This window comes from Mastigoproctus giganteus, chromosome 13 (assembly GCF_048544385.1).
Source record: "Mastigoproctus giganteus isolate SK-2022 chromosome 13, ASM4854438v1, whole genome shotgun sequence".
Lineage (NCBI taxonomy): Eukaryota > Metazoa > Arthropoda > Arachnida > Uropygi > Thelyphonidae > Mastigoproctus > Mastigoproctus giganteus.
In genome coordinates, this window is record NC_143587.1 from 167,783,657 (window position 1) to 167,799,123 (window position 15,467).

At 36.8% G+C, this 15,467-nt stretch overlaps 1 protein-coding gene across 1 annotated transcript in view; it reads left to right on the forward strand.

The window, feature by feature from the left end:
• The window catches only part of LOC150076589 (uncharacterized), a 66,090-nt gene extending 51,571 nt beyond the window's left edge, over positions 1-14,519 (forward strand). The window contains exon 5 of the mRNA XM_090388014.1: positions 14,425-14,519. The gene's annotated coding sequence lies outside the window, so the exon portion shown is untranslated. The remainder of the gene's footprint in view (positions 1-14,424) is intronic.
• The last annotated feature ends 948 nt before the right edge of the window (positions 14,520-15,467 follow it).

The following is a 15,467-nucleotide window of genomic DNA, read 5'->3' on the forward strand; positions in this document are numbered from 1 at the left end:
TTTGCGTTTCATTTCGCTCTGCATTATTGCCGTACTACTGGCTGATGATTTTATTTAAATATCATATTTATTTTAATTATCAGATATAATTAGGCATCATGTGGAGGATGTGCATTTGCTGCCTCTAATGATAGCTACATAGCCATATTTATTTATTTTTATTACTTTTACCTAACTTTTACCTCACATAATATAAATTAGTGGTAGTAGTGGGTTGATATGCTAAATAAGCAGCACCTGTGCCGCCATCTATTCTTTTCCTTTTTATTATATAAGCTGGTTAAGCTTGCATCATGTCAGTGGTGTGGCTCTGATCAAGAGTGCTGTCTGTTCTATAGATTATTTTTCGCTGCATAAGGACCACCGCCATGCAAATCCTCTGCATTGGTTGATCTATCGGAGAATGGAGGGGTGGTTTGGTTCTTCGATATTTCTGCCTTTGCGATGATTTGTATGACGATTGAAATGCAGCGATTCCATGACCATTATTGGCCTCGTGGTCAATTTTTTGGTAATGTCTTTAACCCTTTTTGGTGATATTTCACGTCTTTTGGAACTGGTACCTTCAAGGGCGGTACCGCTAAATTATTTATAATTGGCATTATTTAAATTTATATCGTTTTTTATTAATTGGGTTTAATGACTTAATTGACTAAATTATATAGGGGATTATCGACTACCTTTTTGTCCTATTATCTCTACTTTCCCTTCCCTGTTTGTTTATTTATATTATTTTGCGTTTCATTTCGCTCTGCATTATTGCCGTACTACTGGCTGATGATTTTATTTAAATATCATATTTATTTTAATTATCAGATATATATATATATATATATATATACTGGTGTGCTATCCGCTGTTTTCCACTATCTAAAACAGATATATATTAATCTGTTTTAGATAGTGGAAAAATTCAGATAAATTCGACTTGTTTCCAATAATGTCTTGGTTGAAGAGATTCATTCAAGTTACAGGGGGAACGGAATGATGTAAATCTGGCAGACTGATAATGATCGAACTCTATAAGAATATGTTTCACAGTTAGTGGTGAATCAGAGTGCAAGCATAGTGCGGGATTATTTGCTTGCAATAAATAGAGATGCGTAAGGTGGGTATGTTCAATACGTGCTCTGGAATGTACAACCTCTTCTTGTCTGTTCGAGCGGTAACTAGATTTACACAACTGTGGTTTCTTCTTTATATTTCGTAACGTGTTATTTAACTGGTTATGCTAATTTCTGTTAATTTTTCACTCTCATATTCGGCGTATGATTAGTTTATAGTCTGTGTAAGGAATCCAGATATTTTCATTGTCGCGGAATTTCCGCCTGCTTTATCTGCATGCTCATTTCTTGGTATTCCTGTGTGCCCTGGGATCCAACAGAAACTGACGTTCTGCCTATTTTTATGAAGATCCGGTATCTGAGTTGTTATTTGATTTATAAATGGATGTGGAGAGCGAGAATTGCTATGGAGGGCTGTCACAGCTCTCAAAGAGCATGTATAGGTTATAGTCTTCTGAGTGGAGTTATTCGCAATCATGGTCAAGCCCATCTTAATGGCACATAGATCTGCATTGAAAATACTGCGTTCCTGAGGTAATGAGACAGAGACTGTTGATGTTGATAGAACCACTGTACCTTCCACAGCTGTGTCACTTTTGGAACCGTCAGCATCAATTTGCAGAGTTTGTGCATTAGCCAAGGAGTGGGTTGCATGTAGTTTCTGAAAAGTTTGATTATTCAGGGAATGTTTCCCCCAACATTGGAAGTAATCATCACATGAAGGTATACACGCTATCCATGTATGTTGCAAGATTTCTGTCTTGATGAGGATTAGTCAAATGCATATTCCACTGCTGAATTAGTTCTTGTAGGCGGATTCTTGCAGGTTTGTTTTCATGAGGTTTATTTCTAAAAGGATTTACCCATTGAGGATCGTAGAAGTGTGACCAGATAGGATGAGATGGGAGGTTATTTATTTTGACCGCATAGTTGAGGAGCAGCATGCTTCTTAGAAGGTGGAGTGGAGGTTCATTGGTATATATATATATATTTATAATTACTGCATGCTTCTTAGAAGGTGGAGTGGAGGTTCATTGGTGTGTGTATATATATATATATATATATATATATAATTATTGATAAAAAATAAAGAAAGAAAGCTAAAACGACAATAACTGTAACTAATATGTAAATAATATTTATGAGTCAATGCAGTTGCAAGCAATCATGCAATACACCCATAATGTCTATAGAATATTAAGGATAATATAAAGAGCCATTGGAATAAGTAAATCAATCCGATAATAATACCATCAGGGATCTAAGAAAACGCAAAAAAAAAAAAATAAATAAATAAATAATATATATATATATATATTATCGCTTTTTACCGACAATCTAGATGACTTCAACTGGGGCCAACCACCCAGAATGAAGGCAAAAAACGACAAGAAGTTCTTTGTTTCTGTGATGATCAATATATGCTAAGTAATTTAAATCTAACCAAATATAAACCAGAATAGGCCGGATGTAAATCGAATATAAATAAATCGAAAGAAGATAATAAAAGTTAAAAAATTTAGAAATATTAGAATCAAAGGTAAGAAATATAAGTAAAATATAAATGTAAGCATATATTAATCATCGTTGACCCGACAGAGAACGTAATTTAATGATTACAATAAGATTAAATATATATTTACCCCTAGGGGCTCACATCTGGTGAGTATGGGCTTGGCGCACCCAGGGTCCTGAGCTGGATATCATCATTCTTCTCTTTCTTGGTGATTCCCTTCTATTTCTGACCCCCTCCCTCTTCTCTCTCTCTCTCAGGGGTAACTCAGAATTTTTTTTTTTTTTTTTTTTTGTTTTTGGCTGGTGCAGCAAAAGCCACAGGCTTCCTTGCACCATATGGCTAATAATAATAATAATAAATACTACATATTGACCGTATCTAGGACATAATGTAATAGTCGTCAAAATAATATGTGGTGCCCCCTATGTGATGGATACGGTAAAAATAAATAAATAATTAAATTAACGCATAGAGAAAACATGCAGATAGTAAGAAGAAAAAGTAAAGGAGTAGGAATAATAGAACCTGATCTCCATAAAGGCGAAAAATAGTGGTATAGATAAGAAATAGTTTCTCCTACGTCCTCGGATTGCCCTAATAAATCCAGTTGAAGTCATCTAGATTGTCGGTAAAATGCGATAATATATATATATTTTTTTGCGTTTTCTTAGATCCCTGATGGTATTATTATTGGATTGATTTACTTATTCCAATGGCTCTTTATATTATCCTTAATATATATATATATATATATATTATATATATATATTATATATATGGCTCTTTATATTATCCTTAATATATATATATATATATATATATATATAGTCTATGGACTGGCGAAGTCCTGAATGCTCCAAGAGCAATCCTGAGCGTACTATGTTGTACTGTCTTTCGAGCAGAGTCATAAACTGGAGCACCACAATCTAATCGAGATCTCATTAAAGCTCGGTATAGATGGAGTAGAGTATAACGATCAGCTCACCATGTCATAGATGATATGACTAAGTAAATTCAGTTTTTTTTATACAGACAGTTCCTGTTTGTAGATATGTTTCTGAAATGTCAGTTTGGTGTCACACGTCATGCCCAAGAATTAGGTTATTGCTGGTGATTGGTATCGGTTGATTTCCCAGTGAAAATTGGAGTTCTGGATGTAGCTGACGTTTTTTTTTTTTACAAAAGTGAATGACTGTAGTTTTAGTTGATAGAAAATAACCATTACGCGAAGTACCTAACACTATTTTGTTTATTGCAAGTTGCAGTTGTCTTTCAATGGAACTCATATTCTGTGAATAGCAAGATATTGCAAGGTCGTCAGCATAAAGATAGATGTCCATGTTACCCAAAATGTTGTGCGCTAAATTGTTTATTCCAAGAGCAAAGTGAGTAGCACTGAGTACCGATCCTTGAGGTACACCTTCTCTTTGGATATGAGATTCTGAAAAAGCATTACGATAATTCACTTGAACTCTATTTTCATTGGGAGTCGACCTTTGAGTCCTATGGCATACAGGTCTTGTAGAATACCATAGCGCCAGGTGGTATCAAATTCTTTTTCAATATCTAGGCACAACGATGAGATGTTCCTTTACACTCAATATGTTACACTTCGTATGGCATTTTACTATTAGGCCTAATGTGAACCGTTTTTTGCGGAAGCCGTATTGATTACAACTGTTGACTGAATTTGACTCTATGTACCATACAAGTCTATTTTGTACCATCTATTCTAATGTCTTGCCCAAGCAAGTGGTAAGCGATATTGGTCTATAGTTGCATGGATTCCTCTGATCTTTTCTAGATTAAAGAAAAGCCAGCACTGTTGAATGTCACCAGGTGTGAGGATAGTGGCTTCCGGAGAAGATCCTATTCAGAGTTAGGGAATTTAATGCTTTTTTGTCTACATGAGGTAATGAATCCCATTAGGACCTGATTCCCCATTTATTGATTTGTTCAGAGCGTCCTATAGCTCCAAAAGTTTAAAGGATTGATTACATGGGAGTGTTAATCTTGTGTTGAAATTTAATTTGCATTTATCAGTCTTTGTTTTATGTTACTGAAAGGATCGTATGCATATCTGAGATTTGTGCAAATTTTTCTGCCAGAACTACTCGTATTTCAACTGTAGATGATAAGTCTTGCCCATTTCAGTATTGTAGAGGATACTGGTAGAAATCTACAATTCTTTTTATTATTATTATTTTATTCCAGATTATTCTGCTATTGGTATTCTTCGTTATAGTAGAGGCAAACTGGATCCAAGAATCGTTTTTAGCGTTTTTCCTTACAAATCTTGCTTTTGCTTTAAGTTTTTTTTTGAAATTTATAAGGTTCTCCGTTGTTTTGTATTTTCGAAACAGGTTCCATGCCCGGTTTTTCTCTTTTTTGGCAAGTTGGTACGCATCACTCCACTACAAATTGGCATGTTTAAAAGAACGAGTACGGATTTTGGGTATCTCCTTGGTTGTGGCATTTAGAATCTGAGTTTGATGTGTTGTGTGGCATCATCGATGGATTGATGTCTGATAATTTCAACGTCGAATGAGATATTAGAAGCAAACAATTTCCAAACAGCCTTGGAAAATTTCCATTTTAAGCGGGTATTATTTGCCTGAGGGATTCCAGTTTTTTGGATTTCACAAATTATCGGATAATGGTCACTGTTTAGTGGATGAGTGGATACACCGTTGGAGAGCAGATTGTTAATTCTATAGCTGTAGTTGTTCTAGTAGCGAAATGAATGTGAGCATCTTCAACAGTGTTAGATTATATTTGTAAAGCTGCAATTCCAGAATTTTTTCTCGTCTGTATGTGGGAAGTCCCGGAGTGGGTGGTGTACATTAAAATCCCTTAATAAACAAAAGGGAGCAGGGATCTGCAGCAGAAGTTCTAAGTCATTACAAGTATATTCTTTAGTGGTGATAGGTAGACTGAAACTATTGTTAGCATGATTCCTAAGGAGACACGTATTGCAAATACTTCTGAGGCCTGCAGTGAAATGCGTTAGTACAGATTCTTGAGCTTATAAGAATGCCACACACCTCCACGCCAAGTGTTATTGTTATTTCTATTATGCTGATATAGTATAGTTCTTGATTTTTGGAATTACTTGCGGAGGTAAATTAGTTTCTTGCAAACATATGCTTACCGGACTATACTGTTGGACTAGGTCACAGATATCATCAATGTTGCTATGTAGGACTCTACAGTTCCACTGTACGATGTGATCCATTATTTGTTTTTAGCAGTTGGGTTTGATTCAATTTGTCTTTTAGGTCCAGTCTGTTTTCGTCTCTCCTCTCTAATTTTATTCTTTCTTTTTTCGAGAAGATAGGTCGTCCTGTGTCCATATCGTCTCTGCGTACAGTCTAAGATTGGCTCATCCGGGTTGATGTTTTTATCCACATTTGTTAAATCTGGCCGGGTTTTCTGAATTGGGACTGCTGTTTTAGTTTTTACTGTTTTTTGAGGAAGACTACGATGTAGTTGGCGGTACTGTAATTGGTGTGTTGTTGGCACGCTCTATAGCATGTTGTTTCTTAGTAGATTGCTGTGAGGTTGAGAGTATTTCTCTGGCCCAACCTGCCATAGACATGGTTGGGGAAACTGACACGTCAGTTTGAGTGGCTGCTGACTGGAATTTCTTTGCTGTTGTTGTATAGGTATATTTTGGTGTAGTAAAGCATAATTTGCTTCTTTGCCTCCTGGTAAGTAACTTTCCGCTCTACTTTGTATATTTGAATATTTTTCATTGTTTTCCATAGTTCACAGGGGCATGAACAAGCGGGGTGTTGGCTTTGACACTTCGGACAATGTAATGTTTCAGCATCACATTCTGTTTGTGTGTGGGATTTTGACCCACAGTTCAGAAATACTTAATCCCCTCGACAGATGGGCTGAGGGTGCCCAAACCTTTCGCACTTATAACACCTGATGGGATTAAGAATGTAGGATCTTGCAATTGAGATAGCCGGCTTTAACACTCGATGGTAAATTTGGTGTGAATGATCAAACGTTAGAATGATGTTCCGCGTGGAAACAAGCTGACCATTCTTTTCTAATCATAATTCGCTTAGCTTGTGTCACTTTGTTTTTTTTTACTCTTGGACCAGTTCATCTTCTGTGACAATAATGAAGTCCCATTCAGCAATTATCTCTTTGGAGGTATTTAGTGTTGCATGTGGGGCAACTTGCATGGGAATACTACCAAAGGTTGAGAGGTTCAGCAGAGTCTCTGATTGCTTACGATTCTCACTTTCTATTAGTAAATCTTCGGATATAAGTCTTTTCACCATTTTAGGCGAACCTGATGAGCTTTCCAAGTATTTCTGTATCAGAAATGGAGAGAGCGTACTCATGAATTTGTTTGACAAGGAGTGGAAAATAAGGAAAGATTAGAATTCCTGTCCTCAGTCTGCAGTCTTTTGGACTGTGATGTGTCATGGTCAGTATCATTTATTTTTGAACATGGGCGTCGAGGCTCAATTGGGGGAGATTATCAAATTCCATGTTCGCTCCATTTAGCCCTGGCAGAGGGTCTTTCTTCTCCCAGGTTACCGGTCCCGCAACGTGGAGGCAGGAGCGGTGACACCAGTGACCTGACTAAGCGGTTATAGTAGAGTTTGTTAGTAATTAATATATATATACATATACATTTAATAAAGAAAGGTAGTTTTCTTTCTGGGTTCTTACTTTAACACTTGAAGCATAGAACCACTTGAGGTAAACAAAAGAGAAAGGACACTAGAAAGGAAATTAAACTTTGTCGCTTCGAAAGAGCCCTCAGAGAAAATTGTTCTCACTGTTGCTTGGCATTCGGGGACATTTTTAAAGAAATTCATGCAATGCTATAATTTAGGCCCTTATGAGGGCCAGGAAATAATTCCGATTTGAACGCTACTCCTAAAAGCCATCAAGCGAGATAACATTGAAAGAAATCATTATTAATGTCTGGTTTTATGAACTAAGTAGATTGTATCAAGATTTGATCCACACACATGCCGGACAGGTGCAATCAATAATTAAAACTCCTGGAGTCAGTAATGTACTAATACTGTAATTGTTAGAGAAGTCCTAATGCTATCACAACCCTATTTTTTTCCAATGGATTGCATATTGCGAATTTAAAATTAATAAAAAAAGCATTCTCATAAAGACTTGAATTGTATTTCAGAGATTATTTGTAAATGAATGCATGTAAGTTTTCTTTTCTTTAATTTATTTTCATATCAATAAAATACATAATCATTTCACATCAATGTCTAACAAATTTGCAGTCTGTAGCGACAATTATTTCAATTGTAGTATTCGTTTTGGGAGGGAAATTTCACAGGTGATGCAGTTTATGTTGCCATCAGTGTATACGTGTTTGGGAATCCATTATGCTGTATAACCCAACATTTTAGAAACAAGATTGATCTTACTGTCTTTTCCCCTAACAACGCATTAAATCAAGAAGAAAAATGAAGGAATTTATTTATGCGTGGGTAATGCACACGCACACACGTGCGCACCCACGCACGCATATCATTTCTACTGCAAAGGTATTTTTAATGCATCGTTTGATTATATCTCATATTTCAATACCTTCACAACGAGGTGCCGAGGTATTGTACTGTTTTCAATAAGTAACGCTTCTAGTGGAGAATGCTTATGTTACACTACTATTTAAGTAATATTACTAGTGTAGAATACTCATGTTACTTATTCTCAGCAGATACCACCACCCAGACGACACCGGTTCGATGCTTATTGGCTTCTCATCGGTGGGTGGGCAGGTACTCTGTTGTGTCAATAGTGACAACCCAGTTATGAACCCCACTGCAGTATTACTCAACCCAGTTATGAAGTTTAACTCCATCATAACTGGGTTGTCACTATTGCAACAATAGCGTAACCTCCCACCCACCGACGAGAAGTCATTAAGCTTCGAAACGGTACCGCATGGAAGGTAATTGCCTTCCATCAAAAGAAACCGGTTGCGCTCCTCCATTTCTCAATTAATTACTTGAGAAATGGAGGAACGTTTATACTAAATGGAACTGCTATGTTTCTTTTTTCGAAGCTCCCCTCTCCAGTTCCTTCTTCTTGGAGAAAATTCCACTTGTTATTGACACATCATCATCAGCCATTTTCAATCCACTGCAGGATGAAGGCCTCTCCAGCAACTTTCCAGTTCCTTCTGTTTTGAGCACTGGCCATCCATTTACTAACCAAAAACTCATGAATTTCATCTATCCCTCTCCGCCTTTGTCTTCCAGGTTTTCTTCTAGCTCCTCTTGGGTAACATTCTGTTATTTTCTTAGTCCATCTGTCATCATGTCTTCGAGCTATGTGTCCTGCCCAAGACCATTTTAGTTCTTTAGTTTTGATAAGAATGTCCTTTACTTGAGTTTGACGCCTAATCCATGTGTTTCTCTTCTTATCTAACAGTCTGATTCCCAATATAATTCGTTCCATTCTTCCCTGTGTAGTTCTTAGCTTCTCTTCCATTCTTTTGGTGAGTGCCCAAGTTTCACTTCCATAAGTCATGGTGGGGAGTATACATTGATTCATTATTTTACGTTTCAGACAAACTGGGATATTGCTCTTCAGTATGTGACTATATTTCCTGAATGCTATCCATCCAAAATTTATTCTTCTCTTGACTTCCAGCCATTTATCATTATTACAGCTAATAACTTGTCCCAGATAAGTATATGACTCCACCTTTTCAATTACTGCTCCTTCAATCATTATTTCCCTTTCCGTGGCATACTTGTTCATCATTACTTTTGTTTTAGCCATATTCATCTTTAATCCAAAATCCTTACTAACTGTGCATAACTGATTAAGATTTTCCTCTAATTCTTTGGGATCGTGGCTTATGACCACAATGTCATCTGCAAATCGTAAATGGTTTAGGTACTCTCCGTTCATATTGAATCCTTTCTGCGACCAGTCTAATCTTCTGAAAGCTTCCTCAAGGGCAGCAGTAAACAGCTTTGGAGATATTGTGTCTCCTTGTCGAACTCCTTTCTCGATTTTAAATTTGCTACTGTCTTTGTCTAGTCTAATAAAGGATGTGGCACTCTCATATATTTTCTTCAAAATCATAATATATGGAGTATCTATGCCTTGTCTTTCCAGTGCCCGAAACATTGCCTTATGCTGTATGGAGTCAAATGCCTTTTTATAATCCACAAATACCAGGCATAATGGTTGTTTTATATTCATTTGCTTTCTCCATTAGCTGTGATATTACGTGAAGGTGATCCATAGTTGAGAATCCTGTCCTAAAGCCAGCTTGCCCTTTCGGTTGATTCTGATCAAGTATTCTTTCTAATCTGTTAGTAATGACCTTTGTGAACAACTTGTAGATATGGGATAACAAGCTAATTGGTCTATAATTTCCAATTTCTGATTTATCTCCTTTCTTATGCAGCAAAACTATGATTGCATTATTCCACTGCTTAGGCATCACACCTTTTCTAATGCACTTTGTGAAGAGCCTTGCCAGTTTTTGTGTTATGTCTCTTCCTCCCAATTTTAACAACTCTACAGTAACCTCATCTTCCCCCGGGGCCTTCCGATTCTTCATTTTCTTCAATGCATGTTCTACCTCATCAGGAAGAATATCGGGTATGTCGTATGTGTTGCTACTTTGCAATCCATCTTCCCCACTGCTGGTATCATTCCCTCGCTCCTTGTATAATTCTCTATAGTAGTCTTCTGCTATTTGAATTATGCCTTCTCTGCTGTTTATAAGTACACCATCGCTATTCTTCAGTTTCAGTATCATTTGTCTTTCTGTATTACTGCTCATGGCTGCTGATTTAAATCCTTTGTTTTCCCTTAATGCTTGTTCTACTTTTCTTGTGTTAAATCTTCTTATGTCCTCTCTGAGTCTCTTTCTAATGGCTTTGCATAACTCAGTATACTCAATTTTCTCCCTGTCAGTGTTTTTCTTGCTCTTCATTTGTCGTCTTTGGTTCATCATGACAAGTGTTTCTTGACTAATTTTTTCTTCTTTGGATTTCTGTTTCCCTATAGGTTTCTTGGGCTTTATCACTTTCAGAAAGTTGTAATTTTCCTCGTCGATATCTTGGTCCTGAGCAGTCTGCAGAAGCTCAAACTTGTTCTTAAGTTCCAGTACATACTGCTTTTTCTCCTCCTCTGTTATTTCAAAGACCTTTGTATTATTTACTCGAGTCAGTTTTTTCCTTTCCTTTCCTACATCTATATCAAGTGTACATCTTACCATTCTGTGATCACTTCCAACATTTACCTTATTCAGGACGGTAACATCATTCACAATATATCTTCTGTTAGTGAGGATGAAGTCGATTTCATTAGTTGTTAATCCATTTGGACTCTTCCATGTCCACTTTCTGTTCACCCGTTTCTTGAAAAAAGTGTTCATTACTGACAGTCCTTGAGATTCTGCAAATTCCACAAGTCTTTCACCTCCTTTATTTCTTTCACCAATTCCAAAATTTCCTATAGTTCCTCTTTCTGCACTGTTTTGCCTTTTTCCAACCTTAGCATTGAAGTCCCCCATAATAATAGTGTAGTGGGTTTTCTGCTCATCTATAAGACTCTCAATTTCAGTGTACATTTCTTCAACCTCTTCATCATCATGGCTCGATGTTGTTATTGACACATACACTAACAAGTCTGAATTGGTATAATTGGTTTTGCGGATAACATAAAAATTTAACTCTTATAAGCGAGAAAACAATTCGGCTTTATAAATTAAAAAAAAAAAAAAAAAAAAAAAAAAACAATAAATCAAGAACTTTGCAAGTAGCAATAGTTGAATGCGAGTATTTTAACAGCCTCCAACTATCCGTCTATTCCTCCATGTCCTCCCAGAGGCTTTTTCCCTCAAAAGGCAGTTGCATGTTAAGTTAGTTGTACTGTTCGAACCTAAACTAACTTTCCACCTATACTGCGAATTGCGTTAGGTTACAAAACAGATGCTGCGTCCATCTTTGGTGTGGATATGGCTCGTTTGAAATAGTTTGTCCTGTTCTTCTTTGACAAAGTATTGGAGAGAATGAATAGTTGAAATGGATTTTATTTTTGACTGATGCTGTATAGGCTTGCTTTTTTGCATCATATACTGCTGCTAATATGCATACTAATATCACCTGACAAGGTTACCAATTTAAATTAAGCGCAAAGGGCGTTCAAATTTGAAATTCTCAAGTAAATTTTTCGAAAAGTTAAGATGATGGTGATTGACTCATCGCTGATTTGTCCGGTGATACTATTATACGAATGCGAGAATTCATGAGAATTACAGTATACTATTTCCACGTGCTTGATAAACAAAGATACATTTAATAATGCTGTTGTTATTTATTTATTAATTCTTTTTATTATTATTTTATGTATATATTTATTTTTTGACTTTGGACTGAGACTGGTAACAAAGAATTTAGCTAACATGAGCTCGGAAAACGGTAAGTTCTAATGTTATAAATTATTCTGAATGTAAAGAATTCTATGGACTAATGAATAAAAGATTTTAAAGATAGTTGTCACAAAGGAAGTGTTAGGCTTGTTTTCTTTCATTGAAAAATAAATGAATATTTAAAAATTAGAAATTAAGACACTTTGGAGAATACGGGACAATACGTTTGAAGTTCTGAAGCACACGCTTCTGTTTCGGAGGCAATTAGAAGTAGTCTAAATAAAACTGCTCCATATAGAAAGAAGGACATTGCAACTAACTCTGTCTGTAAACTGCAGCCTAAAAGAAGTAAGAGATCACGCTGATCAAAATATCACGAATGTGGGGACTAGCTGTGTTTTACAGATGCGAAATATACTCAGTAAATTCCGCATCTACCGCCGCATCATACGCAGTGATCCTGTAGTGCCCTTCCTAACAAATCATGAAAACTTTACAACCTACGCAGGTGTTATAAAGTTTTTCATCGTCACAAAATGCCCCCAGTCTATCACCGTGAGCTCCAACCGACAGCTACGTGAACTGGAAAATTAACTTCATGCGATTGGGCTCTCCATCAACAGGGAGAAAATCTTACAACCCTCTATCACCAAAAAGAGAAATATCAACAATGTGAACATCATTATAGCGAACTTCCCAGTTAAAAAAGTCACCTAACATAAGGTGGCCCAACCTCACCTTCTTGCTTCACTTTAATACCACTAGAATGAAAACATATGCGGCTTTATGGGCAGTAAAACAGGAGATCTCCAACTTACATAACCCGCAACTTATCATCAAATACATTCTTCGATGCACAATTCCAATTCCTTTATATGCCTCGATTATGTGGTCCTCTGCACCCTCATCATACCAAGCCAGATTCCTATCCCTGGAATACAGTGTTTTTAAATGGCTAAATAAGATTGCCGGTCTAACACCTACAATCTTAAAATCTGTTCTACTCACCAATCTTAATATGCTTCCTTGGAGGTATCACATCATCTCTAGGAACCTTCTTATCCTCTCTCAGCTTCCAGGCGCCTCCGTAGCCGGATGGGAAGGAGCAGCAGTGCGTAGCACACGCTTCTTGATTAGACCGGGGTTCGAGCCCGTCACCACCAAATACGGAGGATGCGGAAAGGTCAGGAAATGACCACCGCATATCCCGGAGCAATATGGCCTTAGTTGCTAATGCTCCAAAATAACTAACTAACTAACTCTTATCCTCTCTCAGCTTCTATCCGGAAAACTAAGCTCACCTGACATCTGGGATATCATCGCTAGACCGTCAGATAGAAAAAGATGCCAGACCAACGCATTCCCATACAGAACGAAGCTGCGTAGCATGTCATCTTTGGACAATGTTTCCACGTAACTCCTTACAGATATTGAATAGGTTATCCATAGAGGTTGAGAAGCTCTGCAAGGATAAAACCTATCGATCTTCCACTCTTGGAGACATGTTTGCCCTCGTCATGCTCTACGTGGACTCTCGGAGATGCTGCTCAATCCACGCTTTGTTGTATGTTGTATCTTTACCAGAGGCTGCTTAAGGCTGTGCATTGTATCTGGGCTCTGTACACAATGCATTTGTCTATCATTATTTAATTTCTGTATGTAACTCGCGTCTTCTAGCTGCTTAGCTGAAAAGGGACATTTATTCGGAAATAAATTAGTATTAATAATAATAATAACCAGATGTTCAGGGTTAATTAAACTTTACCACATGCATAAAGAGCATAACGTCGTTCTGGAAAACCCGCAGATTATCCTAAAACCCAGAAAAACGCAGAACAAGACTGAGATCCGCACCGTCAAATTACTTCCTCTATTCTACCAGAATGAAAAAAAAAAAAACAGAAAGAAAAATGGTGATACTGCGTAGCTGTCGCACGACCTATTGCTCAGTGTAAATTTTCTCCATCTCGCTAATCCAAAGAGTAGGGTTCACAATAGAGTATTGCTCAGAGAACGTTGTATTTCACATGATTTGTAGCGCAATAATGCACTTCAAATCTGTCAGATTTTATTTTCTGCGTTCAAGTCCCCCCGCCCCCTTGAATTCTGTACCATCGTTTTTCAGTTTGTAATTTAACTCTCCAAACAGTGCCCTGCAAGTAAGTTCGAAGATATTGTTAAAGTTTGAATGAGGGACATTGAAATGACGAATCGTATGAGGGACATTGAAATGAGGAATCATATAAGGGACATTGAAATGAGGAATCGTATGAGGGACATTGAAATGAATACTATATACCTTGTGGACGTGAAAACAAGTGTGCCATTTAGTGGGAGTGGGGTGGTAGTGTCTAGTCGAGTTGATTTGCAATAAATAACTAAAGAAATTTTTCCTTGACGATTTTTCATAAATTACTCGTTCATTTACTTTTCTTTCTTTCCAGGATTTGATGATGTCTTCCTATGCACAACTTGCGACACTGGTGCTCTGAAGAGAATAAAGAATAAATAAATAAAACGCCTTAATGGATGCACACCCTTTCTTTTGGGATACTCGCAACTGCTGATGTATTCACCAAACGGATTTTGTTTGCATCAGAACAGTAATTTCGGTACAGTCGCGATATTCATATGAAATCTGAACGAACATGCTTTGTGTATACCTTCCATGAAATAAAATAAGATAAATTCATTTGTTTATTTTCTCACCAAACATACCATATCAATCAGTGAACGGTATAAAATTGTTAAATATTCCTGTAAAACCTCCTCACATAGTCTGTGGTTTGTTTTCATGCGATGTTATATATTTACATATATGATGTTATTTATGTGTGATGTTATATACTTTTAATTTCCTCGGAAGTTTTTTGAAACTAAAAACTTACTGAAATGATTGATTATGATAAGCCAGACGAGAGAATGCACCATATTAACAATTCAGACGGAACCGTTGATAACGGAAATTGTCCTTAAGTTGAACATAAGACTAAGCTCTAGCACCGCGATCTTTTAAAGGAGCGGAAAGCTCCTCGTGCGCGTGCACCTGCTGCAATAACGCGCTACAAATCTGTAAGATTTTATTTTGTGCGTTTAAGTGTCCCCCTTGAATCCTGTACCATCGTTTTTCAGTTTGTAATTTAATTATCCAAATAGTCCCCTTCAAGTAAGTTCGAAGATATTGTTAGAGTTTGAATGATGGAGTCTTGTGACAGAAAATGATATTAGCAGATAATTGCAAATAATGAGTGAAGTGGCATACACTTAATGTGCAACGGATTATTTCGGTTTTATTCGTTGCGCGTTAAAACTGTGGAACTGATAAAAGAAAAATTTAGCCATCTCCAGGTCAGTTGGCTAGCAACATATGCAATATGAATTTACCAAATAGTAAGGAATTAGATTCAGTAGTTTTGAATTTAAGGTTTTTGGAAAGAGAATAGTTTGTGTGTGCACAATTTTATAAAGTAAATATAGTCTGGTATAT